Source organism: Marmota marmota, unplaced genomic scaffold (assembly GCF_001458135.2).
Source record: "Marmota marmota marmota unplaced genomic scaffold, marMar, whole genome shotgun sequence".
Taxonomy (NCBI): Eukaryota; Metazoa; Chordata; class Mammalia; order Rodentia; family Sciuridae; genus Marmota; species Marmota marmota.
In genome coordinates, this window is record NW_026000185.1 from 6,158,974 (window position 1) to 6,177,240 (window position 18,267).

Here is an 18,267-nt window from a genome sequence, read left to right on the forward strand (position 1 = left end):
GGGCGGGGCCGAGGCGCGGGCCGTGGAGACGCCCACACACTGCCACCCCGCGGGAGGGCCCGCCTCCGCCCCGAGGGATTGGCTCCTCGGGGCAAACCCCTCGCCCATTGGCTGAGCAGTTTGTCATACTATCGCACTGCACCCCGGGAGTCGTAGTCTTGGGCTCGGCCCCGGAGCGTGCGCAATGGGTGGCCTGTTGCTGGGCTTGCGCCGCTGACTTCCGGCCCCGCGGCGAGGGAGTCTGTGGAGTCTGCTAAGGCTGGGTGAGTCTTCTGCTTGCTGGCGGCCGGGAAGCATAGCAACCCCGGACCTCCTCGCCGCTCAGAGCCTTGTCCTAAGCGCTTGGAGCGGGTCCCGGACCCGCAGCCGGCGCCGGGGCCTCCCCTCTACCCTGCTCGCTTCGCGGAGTCTGAACCACAGTTCCCGACCAGCAGATGCTTGCAGAGTGGGGAATGAACCAGCTTGCTCCCCATCTCAGTTTGCATTTCTCCGAGTGCGCCATGGCCAAAGTGGAACAAGTTCTTGAGAGACCTGCATGAAAACATTTAGCAATGAATGGGTTGTCAGGGCTCTGGGGGAGTACAGGCATGTACCAGAATAGCATCTACTACATTGTCCAGCTATTCCAGGTGCAGGATGTGAGAAAACCTGTCAAAGTTCTGGTGGGAGTATGCTGTGTAACAGTAGGCAGGATACCTAATCGCTCAGTTTCTGCTGTTCTGCTAAAAAGGAAAGCTAATCATAACACCCTTGAGTTCTTTATCTCTGGCCCTCCTGCCACAGTAAAACTTAAGAATTTTTCTATTTATTTAACTGTTTTTAAGTGTACAGTTCAGTAGCGTTCAGTATACTCACATGTGCAACATGAATCCGTTTTAATATTGCCTGCTGAGGAAATATAAGCTACGATATAAAAATCCAAAGGAGGGCTGGGGATGTGGCTTAAGCGGTGGCGCGCTCGCCTGGCATGCGTGCGGCCCGGGTTCGATCCTCAGCACCACATACAAAGATGTTGTGTCCGCCGAAAACTAAAAAATAAATAAATAAATAAATATTTAAAAAAAAAAAAAAAAGATGTTCTAGTTTAAAAAAAAAAAAAAATCCAAAGGAATACTATCTTTCTCATTGGAGCGTTTGTCATTTGATCTGTTTTAAATAATTGAAACCCACTCAAAATAACTAAAAGATACGGCTTTGCCTAAACTGGCCCTGGCAATCGAAGTATGTAGTCTAGTCTCTGGTGTATTGGTAACCTCCTGTTATCAGGCTCATCCCTGTGGTGGAGGAGTGGAAGAGTGAGTGGGACATAGTTGCAGAGAGGGGCAGTCTTACATCTACCCATTTTAGCCTTTCCCTGGAAATTGAGAACTTTCCCCACTCTCCTATATGTAAAATCTCACAGAAGAATCTGATAGGCTCAGCTTTGTCCTATGCCCACTCCTGGGGTGGAGTGAAGGGCACTGTAATTAACAGCCCCACCAGAGCCAATGAAACAGAGAGGGGCTCTTTCACAAAGAAAAAGACACTATCAGATGACCATGAGGGAATGCTGGGAGCTAAAAACATACAATCAGAACCACCATTGTCACCATGTATGTACGTGGCCTGGGTGTGTGTGTGTGTGTGTGTGTGTGTAATAATAGTGAAGAGGTTATTCGGTATGCACACACACTAGTTATCTCAAGATAAGATGGCAATTGGTGAGTCCAGTCTTCTTTGGGGTCAGGAGGGACAGGAAAAAGACTCAGTATGTAGGAGAAGAGGAAGAACAGGTGGACTGATTGTGAGAAATAGTTTGGATGATTCAACAGCTAGGGAGAAAAGTTATTTTTTTACTTCTAGTGTTTTGAATCCTCAGTGTTTATTGTGGGGGGAGAAAAGGGATGGAAAGTGAATCACAGGAAGCAGAGTGAAGGAAGATGGACTAGGTTTATGCTATCTTTTGTCATTCTCCTTGGCCCCCTTCAACCAAGAGCCTTTTCTTTCAGCTATGAGTCTCTGTATATCTGTGACACTCATGTCCCATTGATTCCAGAAAAATCCTCCTTCCTGGAGAACCTGGCTGCCTAGTGATTTGGGGAAAGATGGAATCTGATCCCCAGGTAGAAGTGTCAATCAGTTTGTTTAAGTGATGGCTGCAGCAAAGACTCCTCAGACACACTCATCCTCAAACAAGGACTCTACACAGAACAGAAACAGCCACTCAGGGACACCACCCTGACCCCAAGGCCTCCCACTAGTGCTTTCAGGCACTTCTGATAACAGGAGGTAGCAAGTCCCCATGAAGCTTTTAGCAAACTCTGGTAACTCTGTTGTCAGTGGCTGAGGCCTAAAACACACTCCAAGGAACAGTTCCTGACCATCTTGCCAGATGCCCACATTGGTGAGGAAGCTGTGTGTCTGGTTGAGGATGCACAGAATATTCTCTAAGAACAGATGAGAAAAGGAAGTTGGAACCTTGGGGTTTTGGTTATGAAGAAGTGGGGCATAGGGCACAGAAGTTGTTTCTTGAGAGGCACCTAGAGAGATGATAGCACACAGACCATTCCCACAGAATGCCCATATTGTCTGGGAGAATGTCTCATCTGCAGACCTGACTGGTGCTATGATATGCTAGATGTGGGGGATTTTACAGTGACAAAGACAGGCCTCTGCCCATGGGGGACAGATAAGAAACAAATGAATAAAGATAGTTTCAGTTAAGTGCTAGGAAGGAAATGAACAGGTGATCTGATAATGAGAAAGGGGGTAAGGCTAGGCCTCTCCTGGGACATCTGAGTTAGGGTGAGGGAGGAGAAGGAGCCAGTTGTACCAAGAGCTGGGAAGAGAGTATTCCAGGAAGAGAGCCTGGGTTGCAAGGTGATGTGTTTGGGAAAGAGGAGGGAGGATTCATGGACAGCTTAGAGATCAACAGGAAGAAAGAGGACATGAGATAAGGTGAAGAAGCCTTTTAGGCTGTGAAGGGATTTGGGATTTTATTTTATAGGCATCAGGAAGGCCCTGAGGAATATTACCAGGGAATGATGTGATCTTAAATTTTAAAAAGACCACACTAGAGTCCTTTTTGTGAAAGGCATGGTTTGGAGAATGCAGGGTGATCAGTTTTGGGGTGTCAGTATTAGTGTAGATGTATGAGAATGTCCTGGACCAGATGAAGGCTGGTGGAGGTGGAGAGAAGGGGACCAGTATGAGGTATCTCTTGAAGACAGAATTGACATTGGATTTTAGAAAAGAGCCTAGAGCTGGGTTCACAGAGGCTTCTTAAAGGAAAAGCCAAAGTTCCCATTTCCAACACTTATTCACCATTTTTAGTAGTGTTGGTGTTATTAGGCTATTTGCTGGATGCTTTCATTTAAGTGATCTTACTTCATCATTTCCAAGACCATGTTCTATTAATATTTATTTACTTACACAGTACTGGGGATTGAACCCAGGCCCTTTTGCTCTACTACTGGGCTATACACATAGCTCTTCTTTTTTGAGACATGTCTCACTAAGTTGCCAAGGCTAGTCTTGAATTTGCAATCCTCTTGCCTTAGCTCCGAGTAGCTGGGATTATAGTTGTGTCCCATTTTGCCTGGCTTATTCCTGTAGCAATACCTTGGCTCCTGGACTGTTTCTCCCTGCTTCCTTAGGTTTCACACTGTTATTTAGTGCCACTCTTAGAGGTTATATGTCCAACTTTGGCAGAAATTTGTGATGACAGATAATGGGGTCTGTTCTCAGGCCCCATATTCTTTTTCTCTCTTTATACAGTGTTTTTGAAATTGGTGCATTGTACTTGTACATAATGAGGGGACTTGTTGTTACATATTTGTACATGCACACGATACAACAATTAGACAAATATTACTCCCCAGCACTTGCCCCTTCGCTTCTCCTGCTGTCCTTTACCTCTACTGATCTTCCATTGATTTTCATGAGATCCCTGCCCCCCACACCTTTCTCTTCCCTTTTTTCTAGCTTCCACACATGAGAGAAAACATATGACCCTCAACCTTCTGATTTTGGCTTATTTCACTTAACAAAATGTTCTCTACTTCCATCTGTTTCTCTTAAAATGACATAATTTCATTTTTCTTTATTGCTGAATAAAACTCCATTGTGTATATATACCTCATTTATTTATTTATTTATCCATTGATGGACACGTAGGCTGGTTTCATAGTTTGACTAATGTGAATTGTGTTGCTATAAACATGGGTATGCATGTATCACTGTAGTAGGACTTCAGTTCTTTGAGATAAATACCAAGGAGTGGTATAGCTGGGTCATATAGTAGTTCCATGCCTAGTCTTTTGAGGAACTTCCGTACTGATTTCCATAGTACGGAGTAGTTGTACTAATTTACAGTCTCATCCACAGTGTAGAAGTGTTCATTTTTCTCCACATCCTTTACAGAATTTATTATTATTTGTTTTATTTTTTTGTGTGTAGCGGGATTGAACTTAGGGGCACTTGATCACTGAGACACATCCCCAGTCCTATTTTGTATTTTATTTAGAGAGAGGGTCTCACCAAGTTGCTTGGTGCCTCACTTTTGTTGAGGCTGGCTTTCAACTCATGATCCTCCTGCATCTTTGGGATTACAGGTGTGCATCACCATGCCTGGCTATTATTTGTATTTTTGATGACAGCCATTCTGACAGGTGTGAGAAGAAATCTTAGTGTATAGTTTTGATTTGCATTTTCCTATCTACTAATGATGTTGAACATTTTTTCATATATTTGTTGAACATTTATATTTCTTTTTTTAAAAATTTTATTTTAGTATTTATTTTTTAGTTGTAGCTGAACACAGTACCTTTATTTTATTTATTTATGTGGTGCTGAGGATCGAACCCAGGGCCTCACAGGTGCTAGGCAAGCGTTCTACCACTGAGCCACAATCCCAGCCCTGAACATTTATATTTCTTATTTTGAGAAGTGTCTGTTTAATTAATTTGCCAACTTATTAATTGGGTTGAATTTTTTTGGGTGTTGTTTTTTTGAGTTCTTTATATATTCTAGAGATTAATCTTATATCATAAGAATAGCTATCAGGGCTGGGGATGTGGCTCAAGCGGTAGCGTGCTTGCCTGGCATGCACACGGCTCTGGGTTCGATCCTCAGCACCACATACAAATAAAATAAAGATGTTGTGTCCACCGAAAACTAAAAAATAAATATTAAAAAATTCTCTCTTAAAAAAAAGAATAGCTATCAAAGATTTTCTCTCTTCTCTAGTTTTTCTTCACATTCAGATTTGTTTCCTTTGCTGTGTAAAAGCTTTTTAATTTGATGCCATACCATTTATGAACTCTTAGCATTATTTCCTAAGTTTTAGGGGTCCTATTGAGAAATCAATTGCCTATGCCTTTATGCTAGAGTTTTTGTCTTATATTCCTTCTAGGGGTTGCATATCTTCTGGTCTAATTCCTATGTCTTTGATCCATTTTGAGTTGATTTTTGTGCAAGGTGAGATACAGGGTCTAGTTTCATTTTTCTACATATGGATAACCCATCTTCCTAGCACCATTTGTTAAAATGGATCTCCAATGTGTTTTTGGCACCTTAGTCAAGGATCAGATGACTGCATCTGGGTGGGTTTGTCTGTGACTTCTATTCTATACCATTGGTCTGTTTTGAAGTCAGTACATGCAGTTTTTGTTACTAAAGCTCTGTAGTATAATTTTTGTGATTATTGAAGACAGGTATTGTGATGCTTGCAGCATTGCTTTTTGGCTTACAATTGCTTTGGCTATTTACTCTGTCTCTTTTATTCTTCCAAATGAATTTTAGGACTTTTTCCTAGCTCTGTGAAGAATGTCACATTGGTATTTTCAGGCCTCAGATTCTGAGACTTGAAAGTGCTCGTGAAGGAGATGGCCCCTTTCCGAGCAGCCAGAGAATCACCTGGAGGCTCTGGGGTGGGGCCTAGGAACTTGCACTCTGGACAGGTTCCTGGGAAGCCTACCACGAGAACCTCAGCTTTGTGCAGAAGTTCCCCTCTTAACAGTGGCTCTTTCTCCTCCAGCTAGATTTGCTCCTCCAGCTCTCAGGAATCTGCCTGAGGAGGGGCTCTGACACAGGAGGTAGGTGCTGGGGTCTGGACAGCTGGGTCCCAAGTGAGCTGTGGTTGACACCTTCTGTCTCTTTTGAGATTCCCATTTCACCTTAGCATTTACTTTCACCCTGAACCCCTTTTCATCTAGAGACATTGGAAAGATTTCATGCCATCCACTGAGCTGCTCAGAGTATTTTTTCACTGCCCACTCTGACTTCATGACTCTTCACCTATCCTGCTCCCCATCAGATGGCCGACTTTCACTATTTATTCTCATTTTGTAATTTACATAAACAGATGGGCCAGATAAGGAGGTGTTCCTGTTTTAGATAAGGAATAGGGGAGTACATCCTATAACCAGGCTTTTTGCCCATGAATCTTGGCTTCCCTTCAAGTCTCTCCTGTTCACCCTCTTCTTAGTGGTACCTTCAGCATGTCCCAAACTGTGGAGACAAGCAAGCCACAACCCTTACAGTGAGTCTCTTCTCCTGGGGAAATGAGTGGGACTCAGGATGAGTAAACAGAAAGGGCAGATTTTGTGGAGAATTCTGCAGACCATGTCAGTTGGGAGAGGATGCCTTTTATACTACCCTGAACATTCTTATGTTTTATGGGAAAAGCCAGTGAGGTGTCTTCCCAGAATAACAGTAGGCAGTTGTAGTGTAGTTTGGGGAACTAAGATACAGCTTCTGAGGCTATTGAACCCCTGCATTTAAGGATAGACGGTCCTCCCCAACCCAATCACTGTGCACTGTGGCAGGTGTGCACTGGGACTATGAGGAGACCAGGACACTCCTGGCCATCCTCAGTAGCTCTCGGTTTTCTGAAAACCCTCTCTCAGTTCGTGGAACAACCACGTCTGCTGGGCCATGACAGAGTGACTCCAGGAGCAGGGTTTTCTATACACTCCAGAGCAATTCTGCACCAAGTTCAAAAGCCTACAGTTGAGCTGGGCATGGTGGCTCATGCCTGTAATCCTAGCAGCTCAAGAGGCTGAGGCAGGAAGATTGCAAGTTCAAAGCCAGTTTCCAGCGTAAGTGAGGCCCTGAGAAACTTAGAGAGACCCTGTCTCCAAATTTTAAAAAAAAAAGCCTACAGTTGAGTTACCAAAACCATTAAGAGGCCCTATGCCCGAGTCTTGTACCTTTTCTGAAGAAATGAGTGTTCCTTCAAGCTCCTGGACCTCCTATGCAAGTGATGCTGTTCCTGGATAAGAAGGAAATGTTGCTAAGGCACAAAGGAGCCAGAACAGGAGCCCACAGGGGTTGTGGAAGTTGCATTGTGAACTGTGCAGAAGGACTGCAGAAATATTGGCCCAGAAGTTAGAAGACTAGGCCTGCAGTCCTGTCCCCACACAGACCTGGTGGGACTTTCAGCCCTGACAGGTTGGGCACGTCTACTTGGAGGCTATTAGCCTAGCAGACTAGAGGGAGTGGGCACTGCTTTGGGCTTTGTTGTCATCTCCATGTGTGAGTCTGTCAGGCCAGGAATCTTGGCTTTTATCTCCCTTGTTTTCTAGAGGGAGCACTCGCTGACCTCGTTCACTGAATCCGGGACATCTTTTCCCATGGATTTCCACTGCTTGTCATACTCAGATTGCTAGTTAAGCCTGCAGGCCAGACTCCATCATCTCCAGCACAGTCACCCCTGTGCTGACAGGGGCTCAACAGCTTGCTTTGTCCCACTTTGAGCTGGCCAAACCCAGGGTGGCCTTTTGTTGGTCTGCTACCAGAAGTCAGGCCATTTGAGATTAAGAACACACCTATGTACATACTGACAGAGGACACAGAGCTCACTGTTAGCCTTAGTTTTGTCATCATGTCAGGATATCCAAATGACAGGGTAGAAGAAAGGTTGTAGAGCTTAGTGTATAATTTGCCTGTGACCCCTGAATTTGGAGCTCAAAAATATTACAATTGGAAAATAAACTTAGGCTTCTGATTAGCAGGAGACTTAACCTCATGGAAAAAAACCTCATTGGGTGTTTCTTTCTTATTGCCCTTGTTCCATTGTTTTCCTTCTCCATAGTCCAATGCATTTTTTCCAGGTTTTGAAATCAAGAAAGTGATTTAAAAAGATAATTCAGGGCTGGGGATGTGGCTCAAGCGGTAGCGCGCTCGCCTGGCATGCGTGCGGCCTGGGTTCGATCCTCAGCACCACATACAAAGATGTTGTGTCCGCCGAAAACTAAAAAATAAACATTAAAAAAATTCTCTATAAAAAAAAAATTTAAAAAAAAAAGATAATTCAGAAATAGAAATGAGCAAGCCTTTACAGAGAACATCTAGTAGACAAAGATTTTACCACTCTGAGCTAAAAAAAAAAAAAAAAAGCCTGGGAGAGTGAGCCCAGTGCCAAGAAACCTGCACAGACACTCTCTGGGGCAGGTGATGAGAGACCCTCAGCCTGGGGAAGACAAGTTGCCAGAGACTTTGTACCAGGACATGGCCTGTTCACACCCTGTGTGGGAAAAACAACTCAGAGTGCACCCTTTTCCCCACAAGCTAAGCCCGCAGTGGGAAAGGCTTCTGATGGTTCTGAATGTGGAAATGGTTTTAGTAGAGGCTCTTACCTTGTTTGGCATTAGCATCCACACGGGAAAGAAGTCTCACAAGGGTGGTGAGTGTGGGAAGGGCCTCAGTGAGTGCTCTGACCTCAGTGCCCATCAGCAAACTCACTGGAGAGGCCCCTTCAGTATGAGCAAACCTTCAACCAGAGCTCCAGCCTCACTGCCCCACAGAGGATGCATATTGGGGAGAGACCTTATCAGTACACTGTCTGTAGGAAGAGCTTCGGCAACTCCCAGAACAGTGCTCATGACATGGCCATGCTGCATGGAGCCCCATGGTTGGGTGCACTGTGGATGAAGCTTCCGTAGCTACTCCCACTTGAGGGAAGAGCCTCCAGTGTGCTGTCTGTGAGAGAAGTTCCACTGAGAGTAGTACACTCATCTGCCTTCAGGCAGTGCATACAGAAGAGTTGCTACATTACAGGAAGGAAGATATTTACCTCACAGATTCACAGATTCCTCAGGCTAGGCATTTCCTAGAGCTGCCTTCTGCTTTTGGAGAGGTCTAGCCATCCCTGACTTAACGGTAGACCTGCTATAACTAGACCTTCAGAACCACCTCCAGGAACAAGAATCAGGATAAGGATGTTAGCCTATTCTGCAGACACCTGGCTGAGAATAAGGCTATTTGACAAGGAGAAGGCTGTAGTTTTTGTAAGGCCTGTCAGGAAACCAGAGCCTCCCTGTGGTCTGGAAGTTGTCTGAGAGCTGTTCCTGGCCAGGTTATTATGGCAAAAATAGCCCTCACAGGGCTAAGAAAGGGCTTCCCTCATAGGGAGCAAGCCAGAAGTTAAAAGCCTGGATCTCTTTTAAACCGGTATTTGACCTCAAAGCATTCAGGGTTATGAACTGCTGCTACCTTCAGGGCAGAAGATCGATGCTCTTTGTAGCTTAGTACCACCAAAAAAGGAACAAGGGCAAGGCAGGCAGTCTAAGCGATTGGATGATACTGATTAGTTAGGGGATGAGGCAGAAGATATCAAGGATAACCTTTGGATTTCTTGTTTAAAGAGGGTGCCAAGTGGAAGGAGATGCCATTTACCAAGATGGAAATGATGCTAAAAGAGCAGGTATTGGGGAGAAAATTCAGAGGTTCAGTTTTTGATACTTTGCAGTTAGAAAATGCACAAGAAACTCAAATGGTGCAGTAAAGTAGGCCACAGGATTTAAACTCTATGGCTCAGATGAGAAACCAGATGGGAAACCATCTTCATAGGGTATTTAAAGCTGAGAGTAAGAAAATTGCGATGATTACAAGTGTGGTCTGTGAACCTCTTGCATGAGTATGACCCTCAGGTATTGGTTATAGAAAACTTAGGCTGTCCCATATACACACAATTTCTGGGGGGGGGGGGGGATCTCAATAATTTGCATTTGGAATAAACTTCTAAAATGATCTCTATGCCTATTTAATTTTTAGGATCCTTGGCTGAGTGAGAAATGGAGGACCTAAAACTGAAGCCTGAGAAATAACGAGAGGCATGGAAGAAGAGCATTATCTGAAAAGGAGAAGGAAAGGCAGAGGGCGAGGACACTGGAATGTCAGGAGAATGGAGAATTTCAAGGTGGGGGGGAGTGATCAACTGGGCTTGAGGTTCTTTTTTTTCTTCTTCTTTTTTCTTTTTTTCTTTTTTCTTTTTTTTCATATTTATTTTTTTTAGTTTTCGGCGGACACAACATCTTTGTTGTATGTGGTGCAGAGGATCAAACCGGGGCCACACGCATGCCAGGAGAGCGCGCTACCACTTGAGCCACAGCCCCAGCCCTGGGCTGGAGGTTCTTGAGATGTCAAATGATTTGGGGACCAAGAAAAGTTTATTGGATTTTTCAACCCAGAGATCAATGGACCCCTCAACAAGAGTAACAGTGAAACAGTGGTAGCAGAAGCCAGATTAGAGAAGACAAGACAGAAAGGGGAACATGTGGAGAGATGAGATTGTAGCTACAAGGAAATGTGAGTTCAAGAGTAGTTTTTAAAAACCTAAGAGATATCCACAGCATGTTTGAATAATGTTTCAGGAAATCAATACAAATACAAACTCAGACTTTCCACTGGTTGTGTTATTGATGGCATGCAGGCAGCCCAACCTCTGACAGCCCCAGAGGACCCAGGCAGGAGAATGTGCCCTTCTGTCTGGATGTCTAGTGGCTGCTGGGGACGGGTACTACCAGCTAACAGAAAAACTTGAAGAATTTCATTCAAAACACAGAACTGACACACAAGGGCCTTCCAAAATTACCATGGAATGAGCCTTTCTGAAGAGATGGCCAGAGAAAACAACAAATCCAGATCAAGAACAGAGCTGCCTCAGTCTGACAGCTGCACCCCCACCTTACCTGCTACTGATTCTGGTCCGAAAGAACTATGAGGTCATGTCTGTGATGTCACAGACACTGACAAACTTTCATCTCTGGACACTCTCTGCTTCTCTTTCCAGCCTGAGACTTTGTGTCTCACCATTCCTCAAAGTAGTTGGGGTCTCCTTTAAAGCCCTATGGTCTGCAAGATCCTAAGTATGATTCCTGGCTCTTCTCTTGGAAAAATTCCTGGGGATGGGGCTTCATTAGCTTCAGTTGGAGCACAGCAACACCCTCCTCCATCACTGCAGGGTTGCTATTCTTGGAGCTCACACATTATTGTCTGAATACAAAAACTCCATCACTGATACCCTGCTTCACCCCTACAGATCACCGTGTGGACTCAGGACAGAAGTATGGGAATAGAGATCTCTGGAAAGCCAAAGCTAAAACACTGAATGAGAAGTCAGATATGTGCAGCTGGATAAAACAGGACCAGGAGGAAAGTTATATCCCAGTGCCACAACTACCACTGGCAGAGAGCACAACAGAGTCCTGTTTGCTCAGGGCAGTGTAGGGAGTCTGTGCAGCCCCACCCTGAGCTCCTGAGCTCTGTTATATATGCAGCATACTCCCAGTCCTGCTGGTCCCACTCTGGCCATCTCTTGATAACAAATCTAGCTGTATTAATCTGTTTAGAGAAGTGTCCCCCTCACATTGAGGCTGTTTTAGTCAGATTTTTCACTGCTGTGACTAAATGATCTGACCAGAACAACTGTAGAAGAGGAAAGGTTTATTTACAGCTCACAGTTTCAGAAGTTGTAGTCCATAGAAGGCCAGCTCTATTCCTCGGAGCTTGAGGTGAGGCAGAACATCATGGCAGAAGAGTGTGTCAGAGGGAAGCAGCTCACATGGAATCAGGAAGCAGAAAGAAAAAGAGTCTCCACTTGCCAGATACAAATATATACCCCCCAAACCAGGACCCAATTCCTACCTTCTCCAGCCACACCCCACCACTTCAGTAACCACTCAGTTAATCCCTATCAGGGGATTAATTCACAAATTGGGTTAAGACTCTTTTTTTAATATTTATTTTTTAGTTGAGATTGTACACAACACCTTTATTTTTTATTTATTTTTATGAGGTGCTGAGGATTGAACCCAGGGCCTCACACATGGCTAGGAGAGTGCACTATGGATGAGCCACAACCTGAGCCCTGGGTTAAAGACTCTTACAACCGAATCATTTCTCCTCTGAACTTTCTTGCATTGTCTCACACCATGAGCTTCTGGGGGATATTTAAACCATATAGAGGACTTAACTAAAATTCCTCTGCCTTGCTGTGCATTGTGAACCATCACAAAGCAAGCACTTCAAGAACCAGAAGATTTTCATTCAGAGCTGGCTCAGTTGAATATAACTTGAAGAGGAAAAAATTTGTGTTCTACAGGGGATATGTGTCTCTCTTCATTATTGAGGAGGAGAGACCTACTGAAAGCTTAGTGTTTGGTGAGAACATCCAGTCTTGCCTTTGGCCCACTCTCCTGGAAAGGAAAAACAGCATTCTCTTAGGAAGGCTGACATGGACACCGGCTGGGGAAAAAAAGAAGTGATAAAGAAGGAAAAGCAACAAAATCAAGATTTTCCACCTGTTCCCACTGCCTGTCCCATACCCAAGCCCATTACAACCTGCTATCCATTTTCTCTGACCATACTCCCTTACCCTCCCACTGCCTTGATGCAGTGGCACATGCATGTAATCCCAGCCACTCGGGAGGCTGAGGCAGGAGGACCACAAGTTTGAGGCCAGCTCTGGCAACTTAAAGAGACCCTATCTCAAAACAAAAAATAAAAAGGAGGGGCTGGGGATACAGCTCAGTTGGTAGAGTGCCTGCCTTGCATGCACAAGGCCCTGAGTTCAATCCCCAGCCCCCCCAAAATAAATAAATAAATAAATAAATAAATATAAAAAGAGATGGAGATGGGACTGGGGGTCCCATCTCAGTAGGAGAGCAGGAGAGCACTTGCGAGCATATGCAACGCCCTGGGTTCAATTCCTAGCACCACCAGAAAAGTGATGGGGTCTGGAGATGTAACTTAGTGGTAAAACACCCCTGAGTTCAATCCCCAATACAAAAACAAACAGAAAAAAGCCGTTACTTTGGTCCCCCAGGTTCTCACTCCAAATCCTGTACCAAGGTGGTTGCTTTCTGGGTGATGCTCCATCACTCAGACCCAGCTTGAATCTCCCTGTGTAGGATGGTCAGGAATTGCTTTAGCTCCAGAGTTCTCTCCTGAGTGCAATGTCAGCTGTTGCCTTTAACAACAGAGCTCTCAGAGTTGGTGGAAGACCCTGAGAAGCCCAGATACTTGCTACAGTCTGGAGGGCTGATGGGAGATCTTCAAATTGCCAATCCCTTTGAGAGAGGTTAGCTTTACCATCAACCACCTGAGAGACAACAAGGATAGGTGAGGAGTTCAACTGCATAAGCTGATCTGCAGCTCAAAATTCAGTTCCTACAACTCTGAAGAATCACCTCCAGCTAGGTCTCTCAGATAAAATCTTTGCTCTGGAAAAGAGGTCATGTGAGAATTTATTTCTCTTCATTTCCTCTAAAAAAGAACTAAAGAATGTATAGTTTTCTCATCACATTCATAAAGGCTCTGACCTCATCAATGAATTAATCAATTGATAACTGAATAGACTACTGGTAGGTGGTGAAAGGGGGACATAATTAAAGGAGTGAATCCTTCAAGATATGCCCTTATGGACTGTATCTGTCCCTGGCCTCTTCCTCTCTGTATCCCTAGCTAACATGAGCTGAGAAGTTTTCCTCCACCACATCCTTCAGCCAATTATTTTCTACCTTACCTCAGGCCAGAGCAATGGAGTTGGATGACTACAGAATGAAAATTCTTAGCTGAAAACAAATGTTTTCTCCTCAAAGTTGTTTTTCTGTTATTTGTCACAGTGATGAAAAGCTAATGCAGAGGCAAAACTGGTCTTTGCTTGAGATGTCTCTGACATCTGTACCCCTTCCATTTCCACTACTATCATTTTAAGGCAGGGCATCTAAAACAGCACGACTGATATTTGGGGTAAGATAGATCTTAGGTTGGGGTAGGTGGGCAACCTGTTTTGAAAGATATTTGGTTACATCCCTGACCACCTCCCACTAGATGCCAGTAGCACCATCCCAGTGATGACTAAAATTATCTCCAGACATTGGCAATGTCTGGGAATATCCTCTGAGGGGCAAAATCGCCCCTGGTAGAGAATCCCTGATCTAGAAATAGATTAACATCTTCACCCACCAAGCTTTTCCTGCCTGAAACACTCTTTCCCCAAAGTCCTAATTCATTCTTTCCATAGACAGTGAATACGAAGAATGGCTGTTCTCCACCCCTCCCAACCAGGAAAGAACACCTGAGCCTAGACCTTACAAATGTAGAAGAAAATTCTATGTCCTCAAGAGGGTCTCATCCTCTTGAAAACGAGAGGATGAGGATTGTAACAAAGCCACCTCCACCTTCTTGAAGCCTCCAGATCCTTCGAAGCCTCGCCCCTGCCCGGTACTCTCAGGGCGCTTTATCTGCACCCACCTAATACCAGAACTGGTTTCGGGAGGGTTTATCTACCGCTCTCTGAGGGCAAGTAGCTTCTATGTAGTCCTCTTGCAAGAAGGCTTCGGTGACGCCACGCCTCCCAGATAGAAGGTCCAGTTGTCTCCGCCACCGAGGTTTTGCGTCCCGGGACCCAGGAGCTGACAGCAGCGGGGCAGAAGGCGAAGACACAGCCCTTAAATACACGCGCCACGAAAAGCCCAGCCCAGCGAGACTCACCTAGCACGCCGGAAGCTACCGCGGGCATGCCGGAAGTTGCCGCGCGGCACGCCGGGATCTGAGAGCCGAGACGCAAGCGCACAGGCCAGGTCCGAAAGTTCGCCTTCAAAGACCGCCCCCTTCCTCCTGGTTTCCGCCCTCTGCTAATCGACTTGGGTTCTCACCCGTGAGGGTCATTCTGTCATACTCTGGGACCAATCATAACGTCCGAGAACCCCTCCGTGCGTCCACGGAGGCACCGGTTGTGAGGCGCTTCCCCTTGTCGCTTGTGTTAGCCGGCGACGCGAGGCTCACAACCCGGTTTCACGGACGAGGTGGTGAAACTGTGCTGACACCTCGGGGCTTGCTCTGTTCGGCGCAGTGCCTCACACCCCGCGACCTCAACCCCGCCCAACAGCCGGGACGTCGGTACTGGAGCTGCTTTCGCCCTCCAGACGAGGAATCCGAGGCAGAGTTCAGATGACTTTCTATCGACAGAAGTAGTTAAAATTCATTTCTGATCTACTTTATTCCTAAGGTGTTTTTGTTTTTAAATATTACGGTAGAACCACAAAACATTCTTGATCGGTAGAAAAGCTGGGGATCAGCAGGAACGATGGGAGGTCCCAGGGATACAATTTCCCAGGGAGAGGAAATCAGTTTTCTGAAGAAGCAGGGTGTACAGTCAGCCTCTCAAGAGAACAGGTTGTCAGCCCTGATCACAGGGCGCCCACAGACCATAAGGACAGAACAAGTACCACACCCCACCCCCATTTCCTCACATACAGAACAGACCTTAAACTTAAACCGATCAGTAGATATCCCCATTGAGCAAAGCAAGAAAACCAACGTACCACATTGGTTGGTCTCAATTAGGTTCTCAGGCCTGACAAAACCAGAAACTAAAGAATGTGTAGACAGGACCTCCGGGGAACACAGGTGTCATTCTCACTCTGGAGACTGAGCAGTGTCCATGCTGAATGTAATTTCATTTTAAACAAATCTTTGGGGTGTGTGTGTGGGGGGGGGAACATGACTATGCTATCAGTAATTTGCCTGCTCAGGACATAAGAAACTGAGGGACCTGCTTCTTCCTGCAACATTCCTAGTCTTCCTATGACAGTTCTCCCTTACAAATAAATCAGCTTCATAACTACCTCCAGAAGTGCATTCCTACCCTAGACCCTAGAGAAAATAACTATGATAACTATATCTTTCTTAACTAAATATATATAATCTATGTGGTGTCTTAATTTTTTTCTGATTCTGTATGTCCACCTCATATTCTAAAACTGCATTTAGGCCTGTACCACAATATATATTCAGTCTTCAATCATTTCCCTTTTGATGGACATTCAAACACTCTTCTGCTTTTCATGTATCTCTTATTCTGAATTGGGAGTTTCTGGACTTATTTTGAAGAGGATTGGGATTTGCAGTGCAAGTGAAAGAGTGGAGGACAATATTAAGACTTCTAAATATGGTTTTCTGCCTTCATTTTTGCTCCTCTTCATCCATCTATGGTTTATAAAGGTAGTGGTAGCACAAAGAGCAGTAATCCATCAGAATATAGACTGAGGCAAGTGGAATGTGAAATGGACTGATAAAGTATTTCATCTTTGATTAAACATAGCACGGAGAGGGTTCCCAAGTATGTTTATTTAACAAACTGGTTGCAGATTGGTTTTAGGGACAGCCTATGGTCACTACACTGCCATCTGCTGGCCCTTCCAATAATCAGTGGTAAAGCAAATACTCAAGTATTTCTACTCCCAGTGTCATGACTTTTTAAGTTACCTTGCTGCCTTCTATTCAGATGGTAAGATAATAGATGGCTGCATTGACAGGAAAGAGAGAGAAAGAGCCTTTGTGTGGGGAGAAGCAAGGACATAACCATGCTTTTGATGGCCATAGTTCTGCATCTCTGAACCACCTAGAAGCTTCTTCAGTGTACCCCTAAGGGTTTTGCTCCTCATGCTGTCCATGAGAGTATGAAACATGGGTGTAACCAATAAGAATAGAGAGTTTGATCTGATCAAGGAAGTAGTTGTTCCTATGCTAGATTTAGTCAGAGGTGACTGTCCCAAGGAAAGACCACTACCACATTGTGGGACCTGCGTGTTCCAAAGTCTGTGCTCCTATTTGTCCTTGTAAGATCAGATCTTCAGTCATCTATGGCAATGTAGCCATAGGTGACAGGGATCAAGCCAATTGAAACCAGTAAAAAGATGTACAATGAACAAACCAAGTAAGGAAATGGCCTCAGTGCTTGTTAGGACTAGGTCTCTAAAGCCACACACTATCATTTCTATTTTTTTTTTAGAAGTCAGTTACAATATTTAGTTCACACTCAGGGGTAGAGGAATTGGGCTCTACCTTAGGAAGAGAGGCATAGTATATCAAAGAACTCGCAGGCCCATTTTAAAACACCCATAACTTGGTACCTTATTATTGTTGCTAAGATTGTCTTGTCATCAAGGAAATCCATACTTTTGCTCTCTCTCCCTACTGTCTGGACTGGCTTCCACTGATTCATACATACATCTGGACCTCAACCTTCACACTTTATCTTAATAATCTTTTTAGTTCAGTGTGGGGTTTTTTTTGTGGTACAGGGGCTTGCACCCAGAGGTGATCTACCACTGAGCCATATGCCCAGCCCTTTTTATTTGTTATTTTCAAACAGGGTCTCACTAAATTGCTGAGGCCGACCTCAAACTTGTGATCCTCCTGCCTCTGCCTCCTGAGTCACTGGGACTCCAGGAGTACACCACCTCACCCAACTAGATGGCTTTCCTGATCATCCTAATGCTTACCCTCTTGAACCACTGGGTTCAAGTTAATGTTGAGAAGACATCTACCATCCACATCACTCAATTTGCTCAAACCTACCCTATTTTCTCTGTGCTTCTCATTTCTCATATTCTAAAATACCTATTCCAAGAAAATGTCTGAAGAAAAGTGGTGCTTTCTTCTTATTTTCCCACTACACCAATTTTCTTCTCTACCTCACACATGAGGTTTATTATAAATATAGTTATTTTTAATAAACTATATTTATTATAGAATGTATACATTTTGCTTGTGAAAGGATTACAAAAATTTCCCTGGCTTTTTTTCTCAGCCATCATGGTGTGGTGCACTTGACTTTGTTCCTTGCTATATCTTCTCAGAAGACATTTCAGATCAAACAATTCCCAGCCAATAAACAAAAGCAAAATTGCCCCTTCTCTAATGGATTCAGAAAAAAATTAGTAATAAAACCAGGAACAACTCCAAGCAGAGTCTTTGGAAAAGAACCAGGCTGCATCTATAAGGAATTGCACATGAAATGGCATACATCTTTATGCTGCATTGAGGTCACTAAAATTTTACTGGATTAATCTGAAAGTGATACCACTGCCTGGAAAGTTGGACATATTTTTTGTGGGGGCAGGGGATATGATTTCTTTTGTTTCTATGCTCTGTCCCAGTAGGTTGATTGAGTAATAAATATGTGAAAACTTTAAAAATGTCACTCTATATGGAGTA

At 44.5% G+C, this 18,267-nt stretch overlaps 1 protein-coding gene and 1 long non-coding RNA gene across 2 annotated transcripts in view; one reads left to right on the forward strand and one right to left on the reverse strand.

The window, feature by feature from the left end:
• Znf597 (zinc finger protein 597) overlaps nt 1-10,665 on the forward strand; it is a 42,681-nt gene extending 32,016 nt beyond the window's left edge. The window contains exon 2 of the transcript XR_007342618.1: nt 10,036-10,665. The gene's annotated coding sequence lies outside the window, so the exon portion shown is untranslated. The remainder of the gene's footprint in view (nt 1-10,035) is intronic.
• LOC125612308 lies at nt 427-8,541 on the reverse strand. The gene is made up of 2 exons (XR_007342620.1): nt 7,191-8,541; nt 427-531 (listed from the first exon to the last, which is right to left on the reverse strand). It is a non-coding gene; the product is annotated as an uncharacterized LOC125612308 (long non-coding RNA).
• Nucleotides 10,666-18,267: the final 7,602 nt, after the last annotated feature.